Raw genomic sequence first — 12,313 nt, 5'->3', positions numbered from 1 at the left:
AAATATAATTCATTTTTTAAAACGTGCACAATGACGAAACAATATACACAAATCTTGCAAGAGTTTTACAGATCTAGGGTTCCCATCTAGACATGACTATTTGGCATTGATTAGTCCGACTCATTGGATGTTCACTGCCGACACTGCAGTGTCTGCTATCTACATTTTCTTGACCAGTTTTCTTTTGCGGTGATGTAGTCATCTTAATAGCAGAGCTCACCTCCCAGCGTAAAAATGTTCCCCCTCAACACTATTTTTGCAGCAGAGCCATCGCTGTGTCCTGGGCTTAGCACCACCCAGGATGTTTGTGATTGCTTTAAAGAAATGCAAACAAGGCAGGGCGTTTTTTTTCCCCCCTGTAGCAGAATGTGTATGCGTGGAGACCTTTCTCCAGCACTGAGCCCTGCAGAGAGACGTCTGGCTACGCAACACCTGAAGCTGGTGTTCTCCAGCAGTCGTGTTGTTTTGATGTCGCTGGCAATTGACCTATCTTTTGTTTAGGTGTGTGGACATTTCATGCTTTTTTGTTTGTCAGTATGTGAGCAAGTGAAGCTAGTTAAGCGGACATGCTAACATTTTGAGGTTATACTCCAAGGCAGGTGAAGAAATCCAAAGCTTGCCTGGCCTGATGTCATGGCTATGATTAGACAACCAGTGGGTTTACCCAACTGTTAATCTAAAACTGTTAGAAAGAATAGAATGAAAACCCATGAAAAACAAGTTGTGAAAAGTGGTGGTCTTGACAGTTAATCTGGTAGTGGAGCTTATTGCAGAGAAGCAATATAAAACAGCACACTGTGAATATTATTAGCCCACTTGTTCAGTTTTTTACACGCAACTGAAGTAATAAAATCTAATATATTGGCACCCAGCATGTACTAAGATCAAAATGTATACCTTGTTTAAGATATGTAAATGAATTCATTAAAGAGTCTACTTCTGTGCTCCATCTCCCCGTGCACGAGTGGAAGTATGTCATGATGGTGCTATTACAGATAATGGTCGAGCAAATGTTCTGTCCTTCACCTTCTTTCTTCCCCATTTCCCCTCTAATGTTTTATGAACATGTGCTCAACATGCTGTCATTTGGCAGATATTGGCACCCTGACCACACGTCTGGCAGGTCAATTATACTGTGCCGTGTAATTACCTTGTAGCGGTGAAAAGTACACTTTCAATTTCTGATGTGATATTTCTATTTGAAGCTACATAGGCCTATGCAGACATCAGTAACCTGCATACAGGACGCCAGAAATGATAACGGAGGTCAAAGATTCAATTCAGCTTGCTGTTTAGAAGGACTGTTGGCAATTTTGCTCCTAAGTGTCAATCAAGTTACAAACACCATAGCTGAATCTTGGTGTCTTATGCAGGGAATTAAAAAGGACTATTTCAAAATTACAGTCAATACATGTGTGTCCACAAGAACCGATGGCCTCAGTAGCTAATTTCATGCCTCCTAGTGTGTGTCAAGATCTCAATTTCGACAACTGCTGCTGCTAAGAGATGCACAAAATTGTTGTGAGTGGCAAAGAGGGAGATCTCATTACAGATAGGAGGGAACAGTAGTGTAATGTGTCAAAAACTGATAGTATCACCCAGTTTTTATACGAACACAGCTCCTTTTATCTGGATCAAGTATTCATGACGTGCAAATACAGATTTTATGTCTGTGGAAATAGCAAAGGTCTTTGTGAATCTTAAATGTGTCTTGTAACCAAATAATCACAAGTGATCCTGAGCACCACTACAGTTCCTAAGTCACTTGACTTTTAAAATTATCTTTTAAATTGACAAAGAACATTTATGGAATTCGTGGCACAGTTCAAATGGAATCAAAAAATAGACTACCGTTCATATTTCTTCTGAATTTAGGTCCCACGAGGTTCGCCGGAACGGGCGTGACTTAGGAACTCTGTAAGAGTTGAGAAATCTACATGATTATAGGCACAACTATAATATTCTTTCCGGTATTTGTTTGGTATAATAGCCTTGGTTAGGCCTATATTTGGAAACTAGGCTGCAGTTAACATGATTTATGGATGGGTTTTAGGTTATAAACTAGATAATTAATGTGTTTTGCAATTATCCTTATGATTCATTATTATTTTACCCGCTCTATGCCCTTGATTATAACTAGTCCAGTCCTTTTTTTTTTATCAGTTTTAATATCTTAAAAGCAGATGTCAGTCACTTTTTCAGTCAGAGAGAGCCAGTAAAGAGACAGACAGTGGTCCAGACGACTAAACAAAACCTTCTACTGTACGTGTAAATTCATACAAAACAGCTTTTTAAATATGTATAATTTTCAGACCCTGCTGGGATCTGAGCCCAAGGTGAGAGGGAAACTCCAGTCTTCAAAACGTCCTTTCTTTTTGTCACTGGGCAAGAATCTCTTCTGCAACTGGTAATCCTCCTCTCTGTTAGAGTGCCACTTTAGTCTAATTTGCTCAATAAGAAATTAATATTTTATTGTACAATAACAACTCGCCTAATGTAGCTCCAGAAAGTATGCTGATTTCACAGTGATTCACTTTAATCAATGTCTATTGATGTACGACTTTTTCACTTCCTCAGCTCATTCATAATCACAACGTGTGTGTTAAGGACTATCACAGAATAAATGAGTGTTAAAATAAACTCGAGTGTCTTTAAATTCCTTCTCCCAGCAGACAGAGAGGAGCACTTCAATCTGTGTAAAAAAAAAAAAAAAGCCTGAACTTGATCTCAATCATGGAGCCAAACATCCAAAAGTCAGGAAACTGGTGATAATCCCTTTTTAAGGTTAGACTTTTTTGAGGGCTTACAAGGCTTCAGGCAGGCTTTCTCTGTTATACCCACTCTTCTTTTGACCTCCTGCAGAAATCCCCCCTCACACACCTGTACTTGAGATGTTCATTGTCATTCATTAGCCGTTACTTTAATGTTGGCCCTATAAAACTATTTGAACTTTTTCCAAAAAGAGAATTATCATGCATTATGTTCCATCTGGCTCATTTTGGGAGGAGGAGGAGGAAGAGTTTGTGAAGATTAAACTTTTCCGTCCCTTTTTTTTTTTTTTTTTTTTTTTTTTGATGATGTACTTTCACCTGTAAAACACGGGGAAAAAATGGGACAGGAGGCCTCTGACAGCACGAACCCAAACCATCTGCAGATGTGTTCACTGGTGCTTACACGCTAAGTAAGCAAACCACGCAGAATGTCAATGTGTGTGAGAAGTGATGCGCCACATGGTCTTAACATGCATACATTACATCTCGTACCTCACAGGGAGATCAAATTCCTTGCCAGCGGATATGATAATGATAAATCTGAGGATTAGCTTTTTGTGTATTTCACAGATCTGGATGATCTGTCAAGCTGGCAACACGCTGCCTGTAAAAAGTCTCAGATCTCTCACAGTTAGTCTCAAACAGACGTACGAAAACGATAAAGACACAATTTCCTCTTTGTATAAAATACATCTGCCACATTTGTAACCAATCATGAACGGAGAAATTTGATTTTATCTATTAGATTCTTTGTTTTTAAAGGGATAATTCAGAGTTTTTAAAGTGGGGTTGTAAGAGGTACTTACTCAGTGTGTTACTTACAGTAGATGGCTGTTATATCTCCAAAGACACCAGCCTCCCTTGGCAAAAACAGTCATTTTTCCTTGTGGACATGCGAGTTGCTGCCTCGATTGCTTCGTTTATGTGACTAACGTGCTTTAAAGGTTTTGCTCAGATTCACCAAAGCCACACAACAGCACAAACTAACCAACAGATCGAGGCAGCAGTAGATCAGAAACTCTTGTACTCTGTGAGGTAAAAATTACTGTTCTTCCAAGGGAGTCTGCTGACTTTAGAGAGAGTAGTATTTAGCTTATACAACAGTGGTTTTCACTGAGAAAAGGCCATCTGACAGAAATGCAAAGAGGTGAAAATATTCAAAATATAATATAGGGGAGTTATTCTTTTACTCAGGCATTTTTTTTACCCACGTGATATTATCAGGGAGACGACCTACACGTCTCTGTGATCTTAAACCACTTAAAGTTTTTCAATAGATGTTACAACTGAAGCATGTTTCATTTATAACAGTGCAAGCTACTGTTGTAATATGGCTAAAAATCAGCAAACAGTTTTCATTACAAATCAACAATATTCCAGTCAACCAACCATTTATACACTGATTTTATTTCTGTTTGAGCTGCTGTAAAATGGACATTTCCCTGGTGTGGGCTGAATTAAGTTTCTTGTCTAATTACACCTACCTAGTTAGCAAATTTGGTTGATGGAAGTTGTAAAATTTCTATTTAACCCTAATTTGATGGTGGATGTAATTGTATTACAAGGCCAATGCAACACATGCATTTAGGGGAGGCCCTGTGTAACAATGTCATAATAATGTGTTACAAATGAGCTGCTGGTCGTGCACATATTTTGGCGTTCCTTACACACCAGACTTAAGACCCCAACACATGATCAGTGCTATAAACTCTTTGCGCTGGCTATCACATTATTTTCCGAGAGAGAGTGGTGGCACCTAACTAAGTGGCACTGCTACCCTTTGGCGTGCCGCGCCGCTTGGATATGCCGCTGAACACTTATGACACAAATGTCAGGTCAGACTATAACATCTGTGAATCATATAGTTTATGAACTTAGCTAAATCCTGAGCTAAAGGTAGCACAGCCGTTTATGTACCAGGCAGACAGTACGTATCAGTTGTAGTGCTGTGCTCTGCCTCTCTGCGCCCAACCTCGCGAGTCCGGGACAAATTTCTTATAATGTGAAGGCCCCTTTAGCATGCATGACACGGGCAAACTATGCAAACTGATAAAGAACAGGTACATGCAGACAACCACGTGGATTTTTGCTCCACTTCATACAAACACAACTTTATATTTGAAAAATACCTCCGGAGCTTAATTTTAACTTTGTGCCATGTTGTTTTTTCAGTTGCTGTTCCCTGCAGAGAGGATGAATCCTGCTGATATTTCTCAGGGATGTTAAGTACCACACTGGCCACACTCTCCCCTTCACTTAAACTGATATTGACATTTTTGATGGGTGTGAAGATGGGCCTTTTTTTGGGTGGTTAAAATGTGTTTTCCTGCTGATCCTGTCAACAGCAGTTCGTGGCCTCCTACACCGTCACTCAGCAGCAGCCATCTACTGTAGGTAATATGCTGACTATAGAAAAGTACTTCATGCAACTATCCCTATGATCCCTGTGATAAAATGTTTCTCTCATGTCTCAAACACAGGCTTGAAAAACAGAAACATACAGAGAAGTGTTTAAATCCGTCAGTCGGATGATCATCAGCAGTGGCAGACATTCAAAAAGACTTGAATCTGCTTCTAAAAAACCACTGAGATGTGAATCAGATGTCAGTCTTTGTGGACTGGATTCAATACTCAAAGCCTTTCGACTGGCAAATAAGTTGAATATGTTTGAAAGTCACTGACATCACCTGAGAAGTTGTTGTCTGCTTGTTTACTCCTGTCTGAGTTTGAGGATGAAATGAAAACAGCTTACAAACCCATTAATTTACCATCCAAACAACACAAGCTAACCCAGTTGAAAGCTATCTGAGTGTAATTAAAATTCCTCTGGATTTAAATACATTCTCGAGTGTGCATACTAACGGCCCTTTTGGGAGCTTCTTGGACTAATCGGAGAGACTGAGAAGTGTGTTCCTTTTGCTAATGGGTGAACACATGATTTCACAGCTCCCAATGCGATTATACTCTTATTAGGGTCAGACATTCATAAAGACTCATTAGCAATTTTTCCCATCATGTGTGTGGGTGATATCATTTCTATCTCTTTTGGTGTGCGCAGCCTTCCCACTTTGATTCCAATGACTGGCTTCCTTTGAACCAATTTGTAAGCCACTGAGCGCTTGCACCCAAACTTAACCCAGACTTAATAACAAGCAAAACTCCAACCGAAAAAGACAAAAAGGCGAAGAGCCTCTCTTGATGTCGCAAATGTTCAGATGGTTCAGCTTTTAACAGCCTTTGAGGGATCATGAGGTGGTTAGTTTTCTGAGAAATTAAAAACCACTTATTTTGCACAGACAGCTTGTACACACTTCTGTTTTAGGCACAGAACATCGCAGGCAGCATATGTTGATGATGTTAAGGCGGTGGGGATATGTGGAAACCAGCCTCAGTCTGAGAAAACCTGGCTTCACATGAAAAATTTATTATCATTGTTTGTGACACCGAAATCTCCCCTTCTAGCAGGCGAATCGCCGCTGGTTCCTGCTCTCCTTTTCTGCTAAAAATAGAGTCACACTTTTCTGAATATCAGCAGCCCACCTGCAGAGATAGTTTACATTCGAGTTAATAGAATAATGTGCAAGTGCTCAGCGATGGCAGCCTAATTAACGGTTAACAAGCCATCTCTGCTAATAGTTGGCTGTGTATGTGGCAGTCTTTCTCAGACAAATGAGGCCCGGTATTGTAGGCACGTATAACGCAGTCTGGTCAGCAGATTTTTTAAAAGCTGCATGACAGTTTGTTTCCTTTCTTTGAGTCATACAAAGGGTGTGGTACTGCATCCGGCACACATCATTCTGAGTAAGTTCTATATTTGTGAATGCTGCATGAATGCTTTATAACTTTTAATGTCAACTGTGTCTAAATATTACCTGATATATTGATACAGTTGTTCTTGTGGCTGTCACTGGTGCAATGCCAGCGTGCATTGTGGAAGAGTTAAGACTCTCCTATAATTTGAAGAAAACATATATGATTAAAACTTGCTTTGCATCTCTACACTATAAAATAATAAAAACACTACAAAACATGTTTTCTCAAGTGCAACCAAGTACCTATTTGAGTAGAAATATCAAATATCAAGTTTATTTGACTAGAAAAGTTTATTTGTGGTGAATCATTACAAAATTACCTCAAAATCAGGCTCAACTTAAAATTTTGTTACAGTCCAGACACCAACTTTAAGTTAAAGGCATAATATGCAAAATTTCCTTAAACAAAAGAATGTGTAGACTCAGAAACACAGACTGATCCCTTTCAGTTATCACTTATGACCCACTAGAAATGCGCAGTGGTGGCTACATCTGCAGAGAATCTGCCCTCTCTCTGTATATCTCATTATTTTGTTGTGCTCAGGACGCTTAACCAACCGAAAATGTCAGTATTTGATGTCCTGGGAAAGAGACCCAACAATAAACTCTCTTTCTGGTGCATTTACAACCAGCTCGGACAAATCTTTCTGATCCTACCTTTAAAACAAATGGTTTGTTCGATATGCGCAGATGATCTAAACTTGGTAAAGAGAACGCGATGCGTTCAGCAAATACATGATGATTGCCATTATTCCGAGAAATCTACATTAAACATATTTTTATTTGACATAGTTTTGGCAAAGCTTTGTTAAAGTTTGCCACAGTACAACAAAGGATATACATATGGCTAAAAATAAAACAACGGAACTGAATGTATTGGCAGCGACAAACGTGAAAAGCTTAAAATGTATGACTCATCCATCTGTGTTCATGCTTCAGATGGCCACACACATGAAAACTCTGCCGCACACACACACATATACAAAGGCACAAGGATTCCCATTTCCTGCTCTCACAGAATCCTCCCAATGAGGCACAGACACGCTCGATTCAATCCACTCAGGCAAAAACAGGCACAAACACACAGCCTTCGATGCAGATCAAGGACCTCCTGATTAAGCGAAAGCATATGCATGTGCTGGTGGCATGAAGGTTACAGAGGAGGGTTTATGGCTGCAGGGGTGTCAGTTGAATAATGTCGTTTCCTCCCACTAAAAAAATGAGGTGCCTTTGAGCAAGACACATAAGCCGCAGTTAAAGAAGCAATATGTAGCAGTTGTGCAGTCCAAATAGCGAGTTGGAGGCGTTGACTGTATATTAAATAGGTTGAATCCCTCTCTAATATGCGATCTTTGGCTGAAGCGGGTCGTTTCCGCCTGCCACCTCCTTTTCGGACGTGAGGAAGCTAAGGCAGGCTGCAGGAATGCTGCAGGAGCGCGAGGGCAACGCAACAGTGTAAACCGACAATAACAAACGTTGACAAGTCCTCCGCTGTAAGTTGATCAGCTGTTTATAACTGTCAGTTGTCTGTCAGTGTAATGTTTAGTCCGTTATCCTGAAAACAAAAGTCCGCTGCTCTGAAAATACACACTCTGGAGTTTAGTGGCTGCCTGTCTCACTGCCTGCATGTTGCTCAATTTAACCGTTACAAACATCTGCTCATTCTGAAAGATTATAAATGATTTCTCACGACTCATAAATAGACACTAACTCATTGGGCGAACATTCGACATCAATTTGAACTCTAACTAATGTGAAACAGGCAAGAAAAGGCAGTTATTCTGGCCCACATTAGAAATTTCAAAGGAGGATACACAGCTGTAGAACGGTTGAGAGAATTTAGTATTTCAATTCAATGTGTTTCCTTAATCTCTGATGGAATATAATGGTCATTTTATGCTAAATTACAGTAAATATATTACAGATTTCTCCTTTAACACCAGTGGATCCTCCAGTGCACTGTAAAAAATACTTTTTTTTTTCAAGGCAACTGCCTTAGATTTTGCATTTGGCATCAAACTCAAACTTTTAAGTTTCGAAATAAATGAAATAGTGAGTTGTGAAGCTGGTTTGTCATTATTGGGTGCTTGAACTTTAAATGGTTAACCATTATTCACTTCACTTCAGTGAGTTTACTCAACAATTTTTCATGAAGAAAAGTACATTTTCTCAAAATTTTAGCAGTTTGTAAACTCAAAACTTTAAGGTGGAGTCAGTAGGTTTTGCCCGAGCTGTTCATGAACGCATCAGGACGTCAAATATTACATATAATATTATTATAGTTTTACATTGGTAAAACTTTCCGAGCAAAGTAAAATAATGAAGAAAAAACAAGGAAAACAGGCCGAGGGTCTCTGCAGATACAGACACCACCACACACCTCTACTGGATTCTGGAGTCTTTTTTTGTTTTTACAGTGTGTGAAGGTGCTAAATGACAAATAATTGGTGAAAAATCACACATCCTGCCATATGAGAGTATGTCAACATTAATGGTTGTGTCACATGAAAAACAAGCACACAGGGTGTGGTGAGCAAACAAACTGTGAGACTTGTAGTGAGTTGACCGATCTTTCGAAAACTGCATTTTGCACACATGCACACATGGATTGAGTTCACAAGCACACAGCTTTGCAGGCACAAGCGGCTCTGTTTTGTGCAGCTGATGACATGGAATGTGTTTGCTACGTTTTTTTTTTTACTGCGTTTGTCCTTTAACGCTGCCAAGCTTTGAGGTGGTTTTGGATCTGGGAGAAGAAGGCTCTTTTTTAAACATTTATAAGCTGCAGGGCGACTCCGCTGCAAAAGGGAGGAGCCATCCAATCCAGGCTGTGGAGGAAACCGCCTCCCTTAAAAAAGCAAAACCAAACAAATGGCACAAAAAGTTATTTTTCAGATGACTACTGTAAAAGGGAGTCTTTGTGTCCTCAAAAATCTGCTCCAACTGACACTTGACTAAGAGCAGCAAAGGAAAGGACAAATGGAAAGAAAGACTCAAAAGAGAAAGTACGCAATGTACCCAGTGAGAGGAGGAGGGGATTTTCTGGTGAGCAGCAAAAGATGTATTTTGGGGAAAAGAGCTCCTTCTGGAGGCTTCTGATCCGCTGTTTCACCAGAAGGCCTTGGCGTAGCGTCAGGGCGTTGGTCTTGTTTCCAATAGCGTCACTTTCTGTGCGACAGCAGATTCATAAGACCTTAATAATGTGCTTTATTTTTAACTGCTTCGGTTGTCTGATGTGGCAGCGTTAACCGCAACAGTCATGTTCAATGAGAAGCTGTAGTTAAACTAACACACACAAACTACGAGCGTGGATCTACATTGACAGACAACTCAATGGAGAAATGTGTTGTCCACAGGGAAGAAACCCAGCACTTATTTTTTTAGCTGCTGTGCCAGACAACTGCTAACGGACACTGAGACTCTCCACTGTTGCCGTGCGACTACAGAGAACCCATTTGAAGCTTTTTAACCATTTAAAACGATGATATTATAAATATAGACGTGTTCAAGCCTTTGGTTCTCTGACAACAGGGACATACAGTGAGTCCTTCCAACTGAAAATACTGAGCAAAAGACGCCTGCTGTGAGGAAAGGCTCCTGGTAAGTGAATGCAGAATCACACGATGCAGACATCCACGCAAAAACGAATATCACTTGCTTTATGATGCGGTTCACTCAGAGGTCTCACATTTCTTTTTACATGCTTGTGAAATCAAAACTTATCGAAGCCATTAACTGCCTGTGTTTAATATGTCAGCGTTAGCACCCCAGATATTATAATGGCTTTGAAACATATATGTAACACAGCATATGTCGCTTTTCAAAATTCATAACACTGGTCCTCTGAATCCGATGTAAATGAGTTCTGGCCTTTAGTTATGAATATATTCACAGTTGTTTATTAGAATATAAATGAGGTTGAGGAATTGAATTCCACAGGCCAAATGAAGCCCGTATATTTCTGACTACTAATGAATGCCGCTCCGAAATGCACTGATTCTCGATAATCCTGCCAAAGGCATCCAATACCATCCAGCTGGCATTCAGATGTTCTACAGATGCGCTCAATTCACCAAGAATACGGCCCATGGAAATAAACGCATCCAGAACACCACAGTGCAAAGTAAGGAATGCGTGAATGATGCATTTCACAAACATGCTTAGCTGTGTGACTTCCAAGCCAATAGTTGGGATATGAGTAACACTGCAGAGATACAACAGTTCATTTGTTGTCGAGCGTTCTGGTTCTGCAGGCTGCTGTGCAGTCATAAAGTCAAACAAGGTGACCGATGTTTTGATACAGCTCATCCACATATTTATTATTGTTGTCCACCGTGTATATTAGAGCGGAAATGACAGGAAACCATATTTGAAGACGCACATAATCGAATCTAAACATCTAACATATGATCTGGCACAGCTGTATGAGGATGTGAGGCTGTATACTGAATTAACTGTACATTGAGACATGTCAGGTATGCAAACACTAATGGGACATATAGGAAGACATTTTTTCTGTGAATTTAGCAGAATATCATAGTACGAGGCCACAAAACCACAGAGTTTTGGCAAAGTGAGATGGACTGAAGAGTAGTGAAAAAGCCAAGAGAAGAAAGAGGATGAAGCTATTATTATAAACTCTGTGCAATCCAGCCATAGTAAGTTCTTAAAGTGCACTTTGTTATCTGATTTTAAAGCTGCTGGAAACTCAAATCAACAATAACTGTCTAACTACTGTATGTAATTTAGTGTCAAATGTAGATATTAGTACGCATCCAGATTTCGAAATATTGCCATTTAAGTTGTTGTACGCTCTCTTGATAAAAAGTTAAAATTGAGCGTGGTCATTTGTTCTGAAAATTACGCAATCAATTCCATGAATCAGTCTTAAAAAAATCCAGTCAGCTGTCCCATCCAAACGGATGAAACAAAACCTCCCTGATTCCGCTTAATCTGCCCCTTTGAGTCCGAGCCAGTTCAACAACAGGGAACTGTTGTTCTGACCAGACAGATGGCTGCTTCAGTTTCTCACTGGACAATGATGTTTCATAGCAAAGTAAAGTGGTGAAATACTCTTAATATAGTGTGCACTTCAACTGATATTGACTTTTTAAAACGTTTTTTAAGATGTTTTACTGCGTCACAGTAGCGGTTTGCTTATAGGGTTCAACATTAGCCATGATCTGACGGCAAGGAGCCACAAAAATTTACTCTCTAGCCCCCAGATATTCCATGTAGGTGGTCCCCTCTGACCCTCATGATTTATCCCCATACTGCAAGCTTTCGCCAGCACATTACAGTTCCACAAAGGCCATGTGTCATGCTACAAAAACTGCAAATGGTACTCATTGCTGGCTAGCGAGCCTTCTGAAAATGCTGATGTAATCCCTACAGAAGAATCAGAAACACAAAGGGCAGACTATGGAAAACACAAACGCAAAAAGCATTTATGAGCGAAAGCAGGCAGGGGTTTAAGTGACTATAATCTGACATACGCAAAGATCTAATGTATATATACAATGTATATATGTATGTGTGCTGCCAGTTTCCTAAACTAACCCCAAAGTCTAGCTTGTTTTTCATTGGGAAAAAGGCCCCCAGAAAACACCACATCACAAGTCATGGGAAAACTGGACAACACAACTGTCACAATTAGTAAAGGCTGTGCTGAGAAAATTGCATTTGCATTTGGGCAACCAAACTGTACCAAATTTAAGGGGTTGGTGCCTC

The 12,313-nt window shown here is 39.9% G+C and overlaps 1 protein-coding gene across 1 annotated transcript in view; it reads right to left on the bottom strand.

The window, feature by feature from the left end:
* The window catches only part of cspg4 (chondroitin sulfate proteoglycan 4), a 99,005-nt gene that overhangs the window by 63,946 nt on the left and 22,746 nt on the right, over positions 1–12,313 (bottom strand). The window lies entirely within an intron of this gene.

Source organism: Lutjanus erythropterus, chromosome 13 (genome assembly GCF_056507025.1).
Source record: "Lutjanus erythropterus isolate fLutEry1 chromosome 13, fLutEry1.hap2, whole genome shotgun sequence".
Lineage (NCBI taxonomy): Eukaryota > Metazoa > Chordata > Actinopteri > Lutjaniformes > Lutjanidae > Lutjanus > Lutjanus erythropterus.
Note: the sequence above shows the minus strand (reverse complement) of the source record. Positions and strands in the feature narration are given on the sequence as shown.